Below are 19,658 nucleotides of genomic sequence, written 5' to 3'. Positions count from 1 at the left end.
TATTTGTGCTACATTTCTATGTTAGTGCTTCAAAGAGTTTTGCAGAATAATCCTTCATTTAATTCAGAACTGGTGACATGTTCCATGTGATTATTTCTGTCTGTTTACACATGTGTTTGTGCAGTACACTAGAGAGAAGAGGATGATTCAAATAATATACTAAACTGAAACTTCAGTATGCTGCCTTAGAAAGTAAAATCTCTAAATCTTTCGCTTACATTATACATGTTAAGAGCACTGAATTTAAGGTCAACATTTTATTGAAATATCTGTTTTGTTGTCTGTAACCAGGAAGTTGAAAGCCACTCCAATGACTGAAGAACTAGAAAGAGGAATAAATACAGTGTTACATAAACAGCTTCTAACTAAGGAACTGCTTATGCACATACACTAAGAAATTGGTTCTCTCTTTGAGGCGGGGAGAGAAACAAGATGAAGATGAAATGAGAGAACCATTGAAAAACATTTTGTAAAAAAAAGACGGCGTTAAATATTTGACCCACTTTAGATAGATAATTGCAAATGCTGAATTGTTTTAATGAATTTTTGAAAAGATCATTCCTAATCACATCACTTTTGATCCATGCAAAGTGATGGTTGGTTTGTAGTTATCAGCCAGAATTCCAGCATTCTCCTCCCAAGTAGTCCTTATTTTTAGAGACCTTGTTATCCATAATGGGGCCTGAGAGGCATTACAAGCAGGAAAACCAATAATAAAGACTTGCTTAAATCCTGTCCCTTAAAAGCAGTCTGATACAGAGGAAATTACTTGTACTGATCTGAAAGGAAAATGCTAGCAAGAGGCAACTCTGAATGTAATAGGTAGTAGATTTCTGCTGCACAGTTCCTCTCCTTATTCATAACAAATGGGTAATTCCTCCTACCTCTAGAATTTGGAGGCGGTCCACTGTTATTGCTGGGAGCTCTGGGACTAAGCCCTTCCCTTTAGCTTAGGCCACCAAAATTGCTGCCTCAGGCAGAGGAACAAATTGGTAGTTCAGTTTCTCCCTAACAATTTGTTTTATTAAGTTTATTTATTTATTTATGCAGTAGTGACTTCATTTCAGCTTCTAGTTCTTCTCTCCCTCTTCTGAGCTGAGGACTTACTGGAGCATTGAAGCTCTAACCCTAGTTCCTCCAGTATAATACTTCTTAACTGGACTCCCTCTGCCCTCACTACAGCAGCAAAAAAGCCCTATAAGCATTGAACTCAGTTTAAGAGTTGCTGTACACTGCTTTTCAGGAGCATCAGAGGGGGAGCTATGCCCTGCTTCCAACTAGCCACCACCCTTGCTCTGCCAGTGCTTGGGGCTTCAGAGGCTGAGCTATGCATAATGTGCGATCTTTCTCCTGTAAACAGCCAGGGTAAGTAACATACACATTACCGAAAGAGAAAAACACTGACTTCTACGAGACAAGAAGCCGTTGCAGGTGAGGAACTCATTAATATTAAAAATAAAATTGCTTCCACTTATGCAAAATTAGAGTCTCTCTTGCTTTGAGGACATCATATCCAAAAATTGCTTCTGATTAAAACCAAATGTTAAACTGAAATGTTATATAAAACCTAAAATTTCCTAAATTTAAGAACCTAAGTTTGGTACAGTACTAGTCCCCCCAATAAAAGATATAGTCAAACCTTCCAAAAGATCCCAAAGACCACAAAAATGAGGACAGTACACCAAAATTTCAAAGCTTCGACTGGCTGTTCACACAAGAAATGATTCATGTACTTAGTAAGGAAAATTTACTACTTGGCAATCAAATGGCTCGGCACACGGGGATATGAATCTTGTTTTGGGTGTGAAGTCTTGGATTTACATTCAGATCAGATCCTTGCAGATGTGTGTAAAATTTTCTTAGCAATTTTTCCTGGGACTTGATGTGATTTGTGGCAAGAGCAATGGCTCCTAACTGAGTGGCTTCAAGGAAGTTGTGTAAAACCCATTAATGTTCAGAAAGAACAGACATGATAAAAAAGGAGGAGGTGTTGCATTATACAAGAATATATACACTTGTTCTGATGAAGGAGGTGAAAGACAGAACAGTTGAAACTGTTTGGGTAAAAATAATCCCAAGTCAGGAAGAGGCATTTCTAGAAAAAACAACAGGAATATCCAAACACAAGACCTGGTAGTAATGGGGGACTTTAACTACCCGGACATCTGTTGGAAAAATAAAATGGCAAAACACAAAATTTCTAATACATTATTGGACTTTATTAGAGACAATTTTTTGTTTCAGAAGATGGCGAAAGTAAGCAAAGGGACAGCCATTTTAAATTGATTCTGACAAACAAGGAAGAATTCATAGTGAATCTGAAGATTGAAGGTAATTTGAATGAAAATGATAGCTTTCATTATTCTAAGAAAAGGAAGGAGTGAGAGCAGCAGAATAAGGATAATGGACTTTAACAAATTCCGAGAACTGGTAGGGAAGCTCCCATGGGAAGGAAATCTAAGACAATAAAGGAGTTCAGGAGAGCTGGGAGTTTTTCAAGGAGACAGTATTAAAAGCATAACTGCAAACTATCCCATTGTGAAAGAAAGAGGAAGAACAATAAGAGGTCAGTCTGGCTCCATCAGGAGATCTTTAATGTCCTGAAAATCAAAAAGGAAAGCTACAAAAAGTGGAATCATGAACAAATTGCTAAGGAGGAATACAAAAGAAAAGCACAAGCATGTAGGAACAAAATTAGAAAAGCTAAGATACTGAGTGAATTATCCTAGCAAGGGATATAAAAGGCAATAAGATGAGGTTCTTTAAATACATTAGGAGCAAGAGAAAGACAACAGAACTGTAGGTCCTTTATATAGCAAGGAAGGAGAGCTAATAACAGATGACATCAAGAAAGCCAAGATGGTTAATGCCTATTTTGCTTCAGACTAAAATGGTTAATGGTCACCAGATACCACAATTAATATTAACAACAAGGGGGAAGGAATGCAAGCCAAAATAGGAGAAGAACAGGTTAAAGAATATTTAGATGTATTCAATTTGGTGATGAAATTCGTCCTAGGGCATTTAAGGAACTATCTGAAGCAATCTCAAAAAAGTTAGCAATTATCTTTGAGAACTCCTGAAGGACAAGTGATGTCCCAGAAGATTGAACAAAGTACAGTAAACATGGTACCTAGCTTTAAAAAGCAGAGCAGAGAGGACCCTAGGAATTATAGACCAGTCAGCCTAACTTCAATACCTGGAAAGATACTGGAACAATTAAACAATTCCTTTGTAAAAACCTAAAGGACAATAGAGTTAGAAGGAATAACCAACCTAATTTTCTTCAACAGGATTACTGGCCTAGTGGATAGAGGGAAAGCAGTAGCTATGATATGTCTTGATTTCAGTAAGGCTTTAGACACAGTCTCCCATGACAGTCTCATAAGCAAACAAAGAAAATACAATAGAGATTAAATTATTGTAAGGCGGGTACATGATTGGTTGAAAGACCAGACTTGAAGAGTAGTTATCTATGGTTTGCTGTAAGACTTAGAGGGTGATTCTAGCGGGGTTTCCCAGGGGTCTCTTCTCAGTCCAGAACTATTAAATATTTTCATTAATGACTTTGATAATGGATGGAGAGTATGCTCATAAAATTTGCAGATTACACCAGAAGGAGGAGTTAAAATCACACCGGAGAACAGAATCAGACTTCAAAATGACCTTGACAAATTGGAGAATTGGTCTGAATTCAAAAAGATGAAATTCAATAAAGATTAAGTGCAAAGTAAAAATTAGGAAAGAAAAATTAAATGCACACCTATAAAATGGGGAATAACTGACTAGGTGGTAGTGCTGCTTAAAAGGAGTTGGGGGTTATAGTGGATCACAAATTGAAAAAGTCAACAATGTGATGCAGTTGTGAAAAAGGCTAATATCATTCTGAGGTGATATTTGATAGAAGTGTTGTTATGTTAGACATGGGAGGTAACTGTCCCGCACTATTTGGCACTGGCGAGGCCTCAGCTGGAGTACTGTGTCCAATTCTTGGTGTCACACTTTAGAAAAGCTGTGGACAAACTGAAGACAGGCTAGAGGAGAGTGACAAAAATGATAAAGGTTTAGCAAATCTGATCTCTGAAGAAAGGTTAAAAAAATGGTATGCTTAGCCTTGATAAAAGAAGACTGAGGGGGACCTGATAAGACTTCAAGTATGTTAAAGCCTGTTATAAAGAGGATGATCAATTGCTCTCCATGTCCAGTGAAGGTAGGACAAGAAGACTTAATCTGCAGCAAGGGCATTTTAAGTTAGATATTAGGAGAAAACTTTCTAACTGTAAGGGTAGTAAGATCTGGAACAGGTTTCCAAGGGAGGTTGTGGAATCCCTATCATTAGAGGTTTTTATGATCAGGTTGGACAAACATCTGTCAGGGTGGGCTAGGTTTACTTGGTTTGGTCAACACAGGGGTACACTTGCTGACTTCTTGAGGTCCTTTCCAGCCCTATATTTCTATGATTCTATAGCAATCGGCCATCCTAAACAGACACACTGTGTATCCAAATTTACAGGTGTTGAAGACATTTGAGGAATCAGAGAAATTAGTATCTGAGAATTCAGAGAGCTCTTGATCCTCACAATAAAATCCCACATAGCAAATCTGTCACTAGCAAGAGTATTCCAGAAGAGGCTATTCCCCTAGCAGAGGGGGAAATCTGGAGCTGAAGCTCCCAAGGAAACCTAGGTACATTTTCTTCCCAAACCATTAAACTCCTTAAGAGAGACAACATGAGCATTTCTGTATAAGAGCTTACAGTTCTTCCACAAGACTTCCTTTAGATCTACCCTATATACCCATAATCTTAAGCAACGTCTGGTGGTATTCACAGCAAGTCTCGGATTGCAAGTTATATTACTATACCTCTTCAAGCACAACATCCCATTCTGTTGCTCAGCTTCTCTCCTCATTCATTGCTCATGGGTTAATGCCCTCCACCTATGGAACTTGGAAGGCGGTCCAATGTTGCTCAGACTACCAGCTTTTCTACCTCTGGTAGTGAAACCAGATGGAAATTTAGTTTCCACCTACCCATTTTGTTTTATAATTTTTATTTTTATTTTTCTGTGCAGTACTTATAGTCTTTCTTCCTTCCACCTATATTAGTTGGGGGGGGCATGGGAGGAAGAAAGTTTGGCAGTGTGGGGGCTTTAATGACTTGGATCTGTTGCTGCAGCACCTGCTCCTGCCGGACTCTTCTCCGTCAGGCATGGCGGAGCTGTCTTGTAAACAGCAGGTTAAATCTAGTTCCATATCTATGCTAGGGTGCTACAACGACATAGCTATGAATCCACAGCTAGAGAAATGTGCGCTTGCAGAACTACCATTAAGTGCATACATAATTGGTTGAACAATCGCAAACAAAAAAATAACTATTAATGGAATGATGTCGAATGGAAGAGAGGTCTCAAGTGGGGTTCCACAGGGATATGTTCTATGTGTTGTTTAACATCTTTATTAATTACCTAGATGTAGGAACAGAGAGCATTGTGATCAAATTTGCAAATGACACAAAGCTAGGTGGGTTCCCAAGACTTTGGAGGATAGAACTAAAATTCAGAGAGATCTTGATAAATTGGAGAACTGGGGTATAGACAACAAAGTGAAATTCAACAAAAACAAATGTAAGGTACTATATGCAGGGGAAAAAAAACAAATGCACAAATACAGAGTGGAGGATACCTGGCTTGGCAGCAGCACTGCTGAGAAAGATCGGGGAGTTATGGTGGATCACAACCTCAGCATGAGTCAGCAATGTGATGCTGTTGCAAAAAATGTAGAGAAACTGGAAAGGATCCAGAGGTAAGTGACAAAGATGATCAAAGAGACAGAATACAAGCCATCTAAGCAAAGGCTGGAGGAACTCGGTTTGTTTAATTTCAAAAAAATATTAAGTGGGGGACATGAGAGCAATCATCAAATACTTGAAAGGCTGCCATAAAAAAAGGTGAAGAAAAGTTGTTCTCTCTTTCCGCAGAGGGCAGGACAAGAAATAATAGGTTCAAACAACAGCATAGCAGATTTAGATTAAATCTCAGGAAAAACCTCCTAACTGTAAGTACAGTTGGATACGCTGCCTAGGGAGGTTATGGAAACTCCTTCACTGGAGGTTTTCAAAAGGAGGCTGGATACCCATCTGTCTTGGATGGTTGAGATACAACAAATCCTTCATCTTAGCAGGGGCTAGACTAGATGACCCTTGTGGTCCCTTCTAACCCTATGATTCTGTTGACCCCAGCTGTGTCTACACTGGAGGTTAGATCAGCACAGCTATGGTGTTCAGGGGCATGGATTTTCTACACCCCTGAACACAGTAGCAATGTCAACCTAAGTTTTAAGTAAAAAGAAAAGGAGTACTTGTGGCACCTTAGAGACTAACAAATTTATTAGAGCATAAGCTTTCGTGAGCTACAGCTCACTTCATCGGATGCAGCTGTAGCTCACGAAAGCTTATGCTCTAATAAATTTGTTAGTCTCTAAGGTGCCACAAGTACTCCTTTTCTTTTTGCGAATACAGACTAACACGGCTGCTACTCTGAAACCTAAGTTTTAAGTGTAGATCAGGCCTAAGTGGTGCACCCTCTGTGAGGCAGCATTTACAAAGCGTGATGTGCCAGAGCATAGGGCTCAGAGTCAGATCAGCATCTTAAGTCCTGTCCCTGTCCCCCACCCAAATCCTGAGGAGTTGTGCAAACTCCAGAAAAGCCAAATCAGGAGCTTCTGAGCACTAGAGGAGAGAGTCTAAGATAGAGGATACCATCTGGCTAGCTCAGGGGTAAGTCCTTTTTCCCCAATCCCCTAGATATTGAAGTGCACCCTCAACTCCTTGAGAGAAGCAAGGCTCCTACACAGCTCCCCTTCCACTTCACAGGGATAACTCTTGGAAACCATAGAGACTCTGGGTCCCAAACAGGCAAATGCTCCTTAACCAGGCAGCAATTAATATTAATGAACAAGTGGAGGTGACAATCAAGTGCTAAACCACTTCTTTGTCTTCTCTCCCTGAGGGAGTTTTACTGGGGCTTTTCTATGCAGTGGCTCTCACAGTGGTCTGTATCAAGCTCACCAATCCTTCACCTTGAAGTATCTCTAGACTTCCAGAGAAGCATGTGCAGCCCTGACTCAGGTAGTGCAGTGTAATGGGAATTTTGCCTGCCTGGCTTTCAGCCTACGGTCCCTCCCTCTGACTGCCTGGGAAGCGGGCTCAGATTTCAGGCAGTGGTGGAATTAGGGTGACCACCCATCCCTTATTGTAAGGCACCCCTCCCTTATTTCATTGATTTGTCCCTTAGGGTGACCACATATCCCTTATTGTAAGATGCATTGAAATGTATTAAAACTGATCCTAAATACCATTTTAAATGTTAAATTGAAGCTAATGATAATTACATTGTACATTTGAGGGCAATAGAAATGTACATGTGCAAGAAAAATACATGATATTCTAAAGGAAATGGTGTTTCCTGAAAATGTCCCTTAAATTAAAGTGTTCTCTCTCATTTTTCTTGTGGCTTTCCCTTACTTCCATCCAACAAAGGTGGTCTCCCTAAGTGCAATGGGAATTGAGCCTTTTGACCATCAGCCAGTAGACCCTTGTTCTGCCAGGGGAAAAGGGTCTCAGAATCTGAAAGAGTTTCTTTCTATCCACCCCTTCCCAGCTCCAGAAGGTGGCTCCAGAGGAAAGTGTAAAGACTAGGACCACTTCAGACAGTCTGTGACCAGAACAGAGGCACATGAGGATCCACTCCCCATGAAGCTCCCCACTCCCCATCATCAGATTACAGAGGAGTAAGTGAGCAATTCTTTCCCATGTTCAAAATGACTCCTTATTTACTGAGTAAAGCTCCTTGTTTCCATAGCACTTACTAAGAAGCAGACAGGCAATCTTTCAGGCTCTTGGGGCAATCTAACAAGTTATTTCCACATTCAAGGTCTGTGTACCACTATCTCTCCAAGTTGTGGTCCCCAGGCCATGATCAATATTATCCCCTCACTTTAAAGAGTTTAAGGAAGTACTTCACATGCACCACAAAAAAGGGTGGGGTGGAGACCTGCAGGACTTTTCCAGGACAAGATGCCAGCTGCTTGCTAGGAACTGGTTAACTGATTACATGTACCACCTTTCTTAGTGTTCTTTTCATTTCAATTGCTTAAAAAAAGAAAAGAACTCAAGAGTTGAATTTAGTTATATAGAGTTTTGTTACATATTCTTAACAACAGCAACTAATAATATAGGATATAAAGACAACAATAGTACTGACTATGATTTGGCTAACAAACTAGAATACTGGTTGATATAACTAACAGATACAGTAAGTCCATGCAATATATTTGGGAGATCTTACTGTGTTAAGTTTATGTATCATTGTGGGCCAGGGACTGTGTATAATTCCATGGGAGAAGGTGACTCCAGGAAATAAAAAAAATGGTGGCGGGTGGGTGGAAATAAGCAAATTCACTCAGGTTGTAACACCTCCAGAGAAGTACCATTACCTGGATAGGCTATATAATACTAATTCAAACTGGATTCTCCAGAGACCAATGGGCAAAGGACTTTTGGATAAATAGCCTGAGTTTAAGCTGGCATAAGACCTTTTTTCTGATCCAGCAAACGGTCAGAATATTCTATTCAAAGGGGGTCTCAATCCTTCCTGAAAGGGTTAGAAGGACATTGACCTACTGAGGTGCCATAAGACTTACGAGTGACCTCTGATAAGATTTTAGCATGCGTGTAGGTTCTTTTATTGTTTTTTATGTTTTCTCTAAAGCTTTCTCAAGAATAAACATGCTTGATTATAAAGAGCTATCAATTACAGCTGTTCCTAAGCCTTCGGAGAGAAAGCAAAGTGCAGACATTCTGGGGATATCATAGTATAGAATGGGAACTGTGCAGCCTGGAAGAACGCTTGGTTAGGAGGGAGAGAGATGCAGGTCTCTGCCCAAGAGAGATGACAGCTGAGAAGCTGGAAGCCTAGAGTGGGTACCCTTGAGGTACCATGGAGGGGGAATTCATGCAGGTGCCGTGAACTGTGATAATAATCATTCAGGTTTTCAGAATCAAACCACAATAGAGAACAACACTTATACTTAAGGCTGTGAGCTTGTCACGGATTCTGTGACTTTCTGGGACCTCTGTGACTTCTGCACCAGCTGCTGTTGGGACAGTCTTGGGCCACTGCCCCCAGCAGCAGCAGGAGGAGTTAGAGGGTGGGAGGGGATGAGGGCTCTGGGTTGTGTTTTCTTTGCAGGGCTCCCTGGAAGCGGCGACATCTCCCTCCCTTAGCTCCTAGCTCCATGCACTGCCTCTGCCCACAGGGACCACCACCCCTGCAGCTCCCATTGGCTGTGGTTCACAGCCAATGGGAGCTGCGGAGCTGGCACTTGGGGCAGGGGCAGCATGCAGAGCTGGGAGCTGAGGGAGGGACATGTCGCTGCTTCTGGGGAGCCGGGAAGGGAGCCTGTCAGCCTGCCTCCTGCCCCCCAGCACCAGCAGGGATCCCAGGCCACACACTGCCACTGTGCCCCCCAGGATTCCCCCATATAAGCACCTTCAGCCCCCCCCAGGTGGGCTCTCTCCCCAGGATTTAGTCAGGGGTATATAGTACAAGTCATGGAGAGGTCACGGCCATTCCAGCACCGTCACTGGTGGTAAGAAGGAACTGAAAGGGGGACCGGTGGCACCCCTTATACTGGTGCATACACACATGACTCCAGAGGGCACCAGAGCCAATCCCTACAGATACCAGGGAAAAACTTCTGGCACTGGTGTATGTGGCAAGCACACACACCTGACAGGGAATGGACATGAACAAGCACTAGAAGAACATTAAGATATTGTATGATATGCCAGATACAGTAGTAAAATAAGGAACTTGATGGAATATAATATCATTTAAATGTATATAAAAATGAAATCAAGTATAAGTAATACAGCTATGGGCCAAATATTGTAAACTTTAATGATAGGGGTTTACTTCATGGGCAATCCTGTTAGGAAAGAAAGTGGTTATGTTCATATATTTTTTCTTTTAGTTTAAGTGATAAAGCGAAGAACTACGCTGTTAGCATAAGCATACTTGATTGCAATCAAGCTAGTGAAATAACTCCTGAAAGAGGAAACTAAATAAAAGGAACTAAAGTCAAAGAATGTGCTTATAAGGACATTTGATCAGAGTGCACTAATCAGAAATGTAACTGATTAATAATACACAGACTCAGCTCTTCCATAGATACCAAGGTTCCACCTTTGTTAAAACAAGGAGAACAGAAATGTAAGATTTATAGAGCTGTTCTGGCTTGCTCGAGAACAACAGTTCTTGAAGTGACCTTGCATAGTATAATGGACTATTAAAACAAGTTTAAAGAGCATCAAAGAATATGGAGGAACTTTCTATAAATTATATGAACTTTAAACTGGACATTTCAGCAGGTAGCAGTGTTGATGAAGAAACTGCAACTTGAACAATAACTTACAAAGTTGGTTAACAGATGTGCTGTAAAGGTACCCACAGAAAGTGACTTGAGGAGGTAAGTTGCTGACCAGAGCAAACTAGCTAATGTTTAAGGAACATTGTGTTAGCAACACTGGAGTTAAACATTTGCAGAAGTGAGACATGATTCTGAGGGACTCAGTCAAAAATCTAAATAAAATCACCTCGAGATTATGATTGAATATAAGTAAGGCTACTTTTAGTCATGGCTATCTTTAGTAAGTCATGGACAGGTCACAGGCAGTAAACAAAAATTCACAGCCCGTGACCTGTCTATGACTTGTACTATATACCCCTGACTAAATCTTGGGGGAGGAGGGCCCACCCCGGGGGGCTGTGGGTGCTTGTGGGGGGGCAGCCTGGGGGGCACAGGTGGTAGTACTTGGCCTGGGACCCCTGCTGCTGCTGGGGGAGAGGGGGCGGGCTGGCAGGCTCCCTACCCGGCTCCTCATAGCTCCCTGGAAGCAGCGACATGTCCCTCTCTCAGCTCCTAACTCTGCGCGCTGCCCCTGCCCCAAGTGCCAGCTCCGCAGCTCCCATTGGCTATGAACCACGGCGAATGGGAGCTGCAGGGGTGGTGGTCCCTGTGGCCAGAGGCAGTGCATGGAGCTAGGAGCTGAGGGAGGGAGATGTCGCTGCTTCCAGGGAGTCCCGCAAGGTAAACGCCACCCAGAGCCTTCACCCCCTCCCACCCTCAATCTCCTCCTGCTGCTGCTGGGGGCGGTGGCCTGAGACTGCCCCAGCAGCGGCCCAAGACTGCCCCAGCAGCAGCTGGCCCTTGCTCACCTGTCAATGAAAGCTACTTTCCTGGTGGCCATGACATCAGCTCAGAGAGTAGATGAGATTCAGTCCCTTATGTCAGATCGTCTATTAGTGGTGTTTCATGAGGATAGGATTACTCTTAAACCTTACACAAAGTTTCTGCCCATGTTTGTCTCTGAGTTGCCTGTAAACCAATCCCAGTTTTCTTTCCTAGACCTCCTTCTATCTGAGGTGAGGCAAAGTCTCACACACTCGATGTAGTGAGAGCACTGTAATTCTATCTAGCCGGAAAAAGATAATTGCGGAATACACCCTGGCTATTTGTGATCTTTACTGACGAGGTCAATGGGCAACTTATAGCTACAGAGAGGTTATCCAAGTGGGTGTCTGACTATGTAAGAATATGTTATTTATTAGCCAGGCAAGATCCCCTGAGCCATTCCACTGGCTGCCAGGTTGGGTAATATTCCCATACCTGAGATGTGTAGAGCAGCTACATGAAGCTCAATCCACACATTTATCACTCACTGTTCCCTAATGCAGGCCTCCTGATTGGAGGACAATTTTGGTAGAGTTGTCCTTGGTCTTTAGTCAAGTAGGACTCTTCATACACACCTCCAAGCAACTGGCAACTGCTTGTTAGTTACCAGTAGTGAAATGCGTGTTAGACAATTATTTGAAGAAGAAAAAATGTTTACTTACCATCCAGTAACTATGCTTCTAGGTGTGTTGTCCACGTGGATTCCACAACCTGCCTTCCTTCCCCAATATGACAGCCCTACTCTTCTGGGATTCTGTATTGGTGAAGGAATTGAAGAGTGGTTGGGCCTGCTCTGCCCTCAATACCCTGGGGCTGTGGGGCATGAGGGCACCCACAGTGCAGATTCCGCCCCAGCAAGAATCGATCCAAAAAGTATCCAGTCTTGTGTGCACCAAGAGTGGAATCTGTGTGAACAACACATCTCAAAGAACCACCATTACTGCAGGGTATGTAACCATGATTTTTCTTTGCCTTTGATTCAGAGCAGGCTGTGTGTCTTTGCTAATAAAAGCTGATTTTATGGCACAATAATAGGAGAGATCATGCTCATAATACCACAGTGGTGGTCATCCATACTTTTCAAATTTAAGTATGAATGAATTTTGCATCACCCATATTAAAACCCCAGACATACTTCTTAAACTTCTGATGACTAAAAAGATTAAATTACTGAAATCTTAACCGAGCATAAATTTCATTTGACTTTCACATAGTGTTCCTGCCTATCTTTCGGTATTCTCAGAGTGGTAAAGGCAAACTGTAAAGGGTTTGCTACTCAACAATTTGATACCAAACAAATGAAAAACATATCTGACACTAAAAAAATGGAGTGTTATATTTTAACAAAATTCCCTTCTTCAGAACTCTGCTGCAGATTTCCTAGCTTTTGTCAGTAAGTAAATTTGACAAGGACCATAAACAAGAAATGGAATGATTCTTTGATTCATACTTGTGTTGTTATTCTGTCTTAGAAACCAGGGGCCCCATATATAGCTGAACTGTTCTCAAGAATACGACTTGTAGTCTAGGTTGGCAACCATTGTTAGCGTGAATTGTTGAAAATAAAATTCATGCTAACATTCTTTAAGTGCCACTGTAGGAAGGGCCTGAAAGTCTGTATCTCAAGAACTTGACTAAAATCTGATGGTCTCATACTTCACTAGCAACATGATTTTTAATCTGGTTGTGCTTGTTTTAGAATATAAAGCATGGGAAACAATGTAATCTTCTTATATCCGCAATTGCATTAGTTGAGAAAAAAAGTCTTAAATTGTCCTGCATAGAAGCCTCTTAAATGCTCTGTTATGTCTAAGAAGAATTTTGCCTGATCTTAAACACAAACAGGGAGAGATATCACAGTGTAATGAATCATCCCAAACAGTTGCCAAATACTTAAAATGATACAGCATTCCTGTTAGTTCCTTCTGCTGTTTGTTTTTTAAATCACTGGAGCAATAGCTATATTCTGAACTTTCATGGTTATTCGTGTATGGCTTGAATTTGTTGTGATATATATAATTTGCCTTGTTTCACATTAAAATGCATGTCATTATTCAGAGCTTGAAAAATCCACCCACCTGGAATGAGGGTCATCCACATCTATAGTTAGTGTAGGGGCTGCCCTACATTTTGACAGGTATATGTGTGTTTTTCTATTGGGTCACAATACAGAAATATCACCACTTACAAGGAACTACGACAACATCCAATGGCCACTCTGCAGAATCACATGAATTGCATTCCAAGGGAACACTCCTCAGAAATGGATCCAAGGTTGTGCTTCCTATTCAAAAGTTGTTAATGGATATGAACTGTATCACCTGCCAGATTTCACACTTGTAATTAAATAGACAAAAAAGTGTGCTGGTGTGACAGAACTTTAATTATCAATTAGCATGAGTGTAAATTATTCCCAATTGCTGTTTTCACCAGCTAAAGAGCCTGGGATGGGGAAAAAAGGATAATTCTAACCACACACACATACACACACACTAATTGCTCCACAAAAGAGTTTCCATTGACTCCGAATCCCCTGGTGTAATACAATACATTTTCTGTAAAAGTCTAAATCCCACTAAGAATTTTCTACATTAGTCTTTGGAATTTCTCATTTTCTCTATCAAAATGATACATATCGTTTTTTTTCCCCACATCTTCTTTATTAACAGGGAATGGGTAGTAAGCACAGCACTTTACAACATGCTATAGAATTCAGATTGACTTTAAACTGACCTTGTGGTAGGTGTAATTGACAGCTTTAGTATGAGTTTGTCAATTCATATGACAAGGCATTTAGCATCTTCTCCCTATAGGCCTATTTTGAACATGGTAATATTTATGTGGTGTTTTCAAAGTGCTGTGCAAACACTAAACACTCCTGTCATGATCTCCCATGTTCCCATTGGAAAACTGAGGTAAAGGTTGTGACGTGGTCAAGACCATGCAGCAAATCAGTCCAACTTTTGTTCCGAAATATTCCTGATTTAAGCCCTGCTCCAATCTTTCCTTGTTTACAGCAAAAGGCCAACTCCAGGATTCCTGTTCTGGCTGCTCTGACAGCCCATTTAATCAATCCACTAGCAGCCCCTATGATCCTCACCTCCACTTGTTCAGGACCTTGCCGGGAACTCTCATTTGCTTCCATTTGTGAGTTTGCTCCAGTACTCTCTCAACAGCAGAGTCTTTTCACACAAAATCCCTTTCCACCTTCCCCTGTACGCTTCCCTATTGGTCTAATCCCAATAGTGCTTCACTCTGGAACATTTCTATTCCATCCAGAATGGGTAGAGTCCAGTCCTAGTTCGGGGAAGGGAGACCTTGAAAGATGACAACGCCGCATCTTATGGGGAACTGAAATGAGAACCTTAAATGCCTTTTTATAATTGGGGGAAACAGTTCACGAGGGAGCTTTGTTGGGCCTTATTGTGGGAAGGAGGACAGCAGAGATATAGTGAGTCCATAGACTAAAGTTTGGTTAATTCCTGTCTACGTTGAGCAATAGCCATATAGCACCATATTCAACACTCTGAAATACATTTGAAGAAAGGGATTATTCATTGGAGCAGAGACTTGAACCTAATTCTCCCCCATGCCAGGTGAGTGCCCCTATCACTGGGCAATAGAATCTCAAGCTCTCTCTCACACACGCACTCCCAATGAATATTTAATACAAAGTGGAACAGCTTCAACAGTTGAGATTGAGACAGTCTTCCCCAGAATACCCTGTAGACTGTGGGTAGAGACCTCACCTGGGATGTAATAGACCTAAATTCCAGTCCCTGTTTTGGTAGTGTAGGGATTTGAAAACAGTTCTCCTGTATCCCAGCTGATTATACCAATCTGGACTACTGGCTATAAAGGCTGGGTGTCTCTTTGTTTTGATGTGAGAAAGAGCTGGTCTGTCTTAGGCACTTAATTCCAGAAGCAGGTTCATAGCTGTGAATCCTGAGTGGAGATGGGGCACCTAAATACTTTTCAGGGACAGGCCCCACCCCTATTCTCAGTGGTTCCTACTGGCTATTTTAGGTAACTCCCCATTCAGTGTGTTGGCTTTTGTGAATTCCATTTTTAAGTGGCTGACTCTCCCCATGTATTGTATAGAGAGCCTGGGTGCCTAATTCAAGACTCTGCAACACCAACAAACGTGTCTTTGTGGATATAGCCCTGTGTTTTCTATCGTCTTCACCTTCTCTGCCTGTATTTCAGTCCCTCTTTCTGCTGTTCCTCTTCTCAACCACTCTTTGCTTCTTTTTTACATGCTTCTTGCTTGAGTTGACTCCACTATCATCTGGTTGCTCAGCAACCAAGCACCAGCTACTTTATCCCTCCTTCACCAGTGTCAGTCCCTTGTGGAGCAGATGAGCTCTCCTTGCATGCATGAGCTGGGGAGCCACGGCTCGATCAAAAGCAAATGGAATAGATCATTTCAAGTGTTCTCTGGAGCTGCAGGCACCTGCATTGACTGTGGGAGATAAGCAGATATGTTTGACTCAACTATCAAACACAGTAGGGTTTTCCAGTGTAAGTGCAGCTTTCAATGTCCTTAGTTTTCTACTTTAAAAACAAAATAGGCATCCCAGGCCCTCTTGAAGCTTAAAACCACACCCCACTACACAGAAATCAACACAAGTGGAAATCACCCAAAATAAATAGCTCACATTCTGATGTTACCTCTAGTTTTCCATGGCGTTCTGCATGGCCATGAACACACAACCTTTCCTGCTGAGGTGGCAGTCGTGAGGAGGGCAAGTGCATTTTCCAGGCCAGAGAGTCTCTGCTTAAGCCTGTCAATTTCTGTTAAAGTATAAAAGATTCCAACTCAGGTGTTTGGGTTACTTCTCAAATCTTCAGACTCATGTGAGACCAGCCCTTAAATGGTTTTGATATCTTGTGCTGCAGCATCCCGCAAGACCAGCCCAAGCCACCTGCCTACTCAATGCTGTTCGTAGCAGCCACCCAGTTGTGTGCAAGAGTAGCAAAGTCCTTTACAATTCATAGAGTTCAGTGTCCCATGCTGTCAAAGGAACTGCAGCATTTACTTCTTTTTAACCCAGCTCATCTGCTGTAATGTCTAGACACAAGGGCTCAGGCAGTGGACCGGCAGTAAAACTTCAAAATCTCCTGGCTTTTGACAGTTTATGTCTTAGTTGTCACATTATTTTAAAGTATTGTTTTGTTTAATAGTAGCATAGGTATTGTCATTGATTTGTTCTGACACAATAGGTCTCTGAGACCTTGTACTAAAGATGTTTTACACTCTTTATATAGCAGAATGAGAACTTGCCTGATTACTCTCCAGTCAAAATCTCTTATGGAAATAGCATTTGCTGCTCCATATAATGAGGCATTTTTGTATGTAGACAGTGAGGTGATCCAAGTTCAGATTAGTTTGGCACATAGTGAGGGGGCGTTATAAGTATGTAATTGTTAATGTTGATAGTTTGCTTGTCATTGTCTTTAATGGTACTAGTCTTGCCACAATATTTTTAAAAATTGAATTAGAAAAGAAGTCTGTAAAACTCATAAGTGTTTCTCTTTTTGGAGCTAGATGGTTTCTTCCCCTATTGCAGGCTCATTTCTTCCACAAATATACTTGTTTGTTACTGTAACTAGTGCATTTCAGAGCTTCACAAACAAAGGCACTTATCAAATTGCCACCTCTCAGCAGCCGAAGCACCAGTCTGAACCAGGCAGGATAAGAGGAGACAGAGGAGAGGAGCCCAATTACCTGAAGAAGCAGAGCAGGATGGTCACTGAAGAGCCCAGGTCTGCAGCAGCAAGAGGCATACTGGTTCAGGCAGTGGGCAGGCAGGAGAGAGAAAGTTGGATAGAGCTACAGCAGATAATTCTGAGCTGGCTAATGCTGAACGCTTCACAAATTTGCGTGTCATCCTAGCACAGGGACCATGCTGAAGGAAGGCAGTGACAAAGTCCCTGCAGCCCCTAGGGGACTGCCAGGGAGGCTCTGCTTACTGCCTTCATGCCTGCAGGCGCCACCCCCGCAGCTCACATTGGTCGCAGTTCCCGGCCACCCATGCACCTAGGGTCTGCATGGCCACTTCCAAGAACCATGCAGAGCTAGGGCAGGCAGGGAGCCTGCATTAGCCCCAGGCCCCTGCTGCACCGCCGACCAGACTAGGTGCTGACTGTAGCCGCCAGGGTCCCTTTTCAACTGGACAATCCGGTCAAAAACCAGACACCTGGCAATCTTAGTAAGGTTGCATGCACACACATAAATAGCATGGAGGAGGGGGTGGAGTGTCCCCAAATGTTTCTCTGTGGTGGTAGTTGGGGACAAATGTGGCTCCTGTGAGGGGCACAAATTCTGTTGTGAGTGGATTGGGCCTGGGGCACCTTACACTCAGTCTGCTGTGGTATCTTTGCAGGAAAATTGGTCAACGACAAATTCACTGGTATCTTGCTTGGTTATGGAAGGCTGTGATTGCTGGCTGATTGTGGGTGGGGTTTGCAGCGATTTGGTATAAACAGCAGAAAACAAAAATAGGGAAAAGACATATTTAGATACTAATGCAAAATTACAAAAATGGTGCCTTTGAAAAACAACAACTATGGTTTGATTGATGTGTTATGAAGAAACTTGCATTTCTCCATACTTGATTTGAATATGTATGCTTATGTGATTAGAGTAATACAGTGTCATTAAGTTTTTGTTTATTTATTTATTTATTTATTTTATTTAATAAATGCTTGGTTTTTGTAACAGGTGCAATAGGTATCTACTATACATTATCACTTATCAACTTCCCTGGTTTAAGTTTTTTGGTTTTGTATTAGAGAATTTCTGGGGAGGGCTATGGGACTGTGAAATGAAATTGAGTAGTTCTATAACAAATGTCCCATGAATGAGACATCCTCTGTAACAAATAGAGGCATCCTGAAGGCACTTTATACCATACATGTAAAGCACTGAAATAAAATTTATAAATCGGCTTCAGTGCTGAAGAATTACATGCTGTTGTTGAAACCTTATTTATAATTATACCACCATTTCTCCATAACAATTTGTCTTCCTAATATCTTATAAAATGGAAGAAGTTTGGCTCCATGTCAGCCCTTACAATTACTGTGGAGAAACAGGTTTCAGAGTGGTAGCCGTGTTAGTCTGTATCAGCAAAAACAACGAGTCCTTGTGGCTAACAAGACTAACAAATTTATTTGGGCATAAGCTTTCGTGGGCTAGAACCCACTTCATCAGATGCATGGAGTGGAAAATACAGTAGCAGGTATATTTATACGTAATAAATGGAAAGATGGGAGTTGCCTTACCAGGTGGGGTGTCAGTCTAATGAGACAATTCAATTAACAGTAGAATACCAAGGGAGGGAAAAAAATCACTTTTGTAGTGGTAATGAGGGTGGCCCATTTCAAACAGTTGACATGAAAGCTTATGCCCAAATAAATTTGTTAGTCTGTAAGGTACCACAAGGACTTCTCGTTTTTGTGGAGAAACGGGATCACTATATTTTTATCCCACTGATTCTATCAGGGAGACATTTGAATTTAAACTGGCTTCTGAAGCAATTGGACAAGAGTTAAAATATCAGCAAATTTAGCCCATTGAAATTACAGTCCACTTTGGAAAACAATTCAGAAGGCTTTGGAGCACTGGAAAGTACATGCCATGTGGACAGCCAGAATAAATGTGGCTGAATGAATGTCCTAGCAAGGTTAAGTTATTCATTTTACCTTTTGATAACACCCCCCCCTTTTTTTTTTAACATTCTTACAAAATATTTTCTAAATGGATTTTGCTACAGCACAAAAAGAAAAAAAAAGGATTGTTTGGTTTTGCATTTTGTTTTTATAGTCTCACTGTTCAATTCAAATGAGTTTTTGATTTTTACGTTAAACCCTTTTGGAGTACTTGACTCCTTGAGAGCCTGCTACATCATAAGCTAATTTAAATTACTTCTTTTCCCTAGGATGATCTTCTGAAGTATGCCTCCCTGTTCACTTCACAGTGGGGACTCTCATGGGCTCTATCTTCTTTCCATTTGCCGGGTGGGGTCTCTGTTCCCCACCCCAGTAGGGGTATTCTCTCCTCCACTGTCCCTCTTTCCAGCAGGGGAACTCCCTTTTAAAGTGGCCCTTCTGCCCACAGGCATAACATTGCCCTGTTTGGGCTTATGGTCTCCCACACGTGGCACCTTGCTTCTCTACAGCATCTCGCAGCTGCTTAAGCTTATACATCTGCTGCTTGGCTAGCCGGGCCACACAGACTCTTAAGTAGTCTGACTCCATTTCTCCATCTCCACTGTCTCTGTCAGGTAATAGTCCCCACAGTCTTCTAGCTTCACCTTGTATTGGGGTGCCCACATTCTCCACCACATGTAACAGGGCGGGAC

The 19,658-nt window shown here is 41.8% G+C and overlaps 1 long non-coding RNA gene across 1 annotated transcript; it reads right to left on the bottom strand.

Moving 5' to 3' along the window:
* Positions 1-6,081: 6,081 nt before the first annotated feature.
* LOC122457898 lies at positions 6,082-18,800 on the bottom strand. Its single transcript, XR_006277618.1, has 3 exons — positions 18,788-18,800; positions 8,677-8,679; positions 6,082-6,225 (listed from the first exon to the last, which is right to left on the bottom strand). It is a non-coding gene; the product is annotated as an uncharacterized LOC122457898 (long non-coding RNA).
* Between the last annotated feature and the right edge of the window lie 858 nt (positions 18,801-19,658).

The sequence above is a fragment of the Dermochelys coriacea genome, chromosome 1 (genome assembly GCF_009764565.3).
Source record: "Dermochelys coriacea isolate rDerCor1 chromosome 1, rDerCor1.pri.v4, whole genome shotgun sequence".
Classification (NCBI taxonomy): domain Eukaryota; kingdom Metazoa; phylum Chordata; order Testudines; family Dermochelyidae; genus Dermochelys; species Dermochelys coriacea.
Note: the sequence above shows the minus strand (reverse complement) of the source record. Positions and strands in the feature narration are given on the sequence as shown.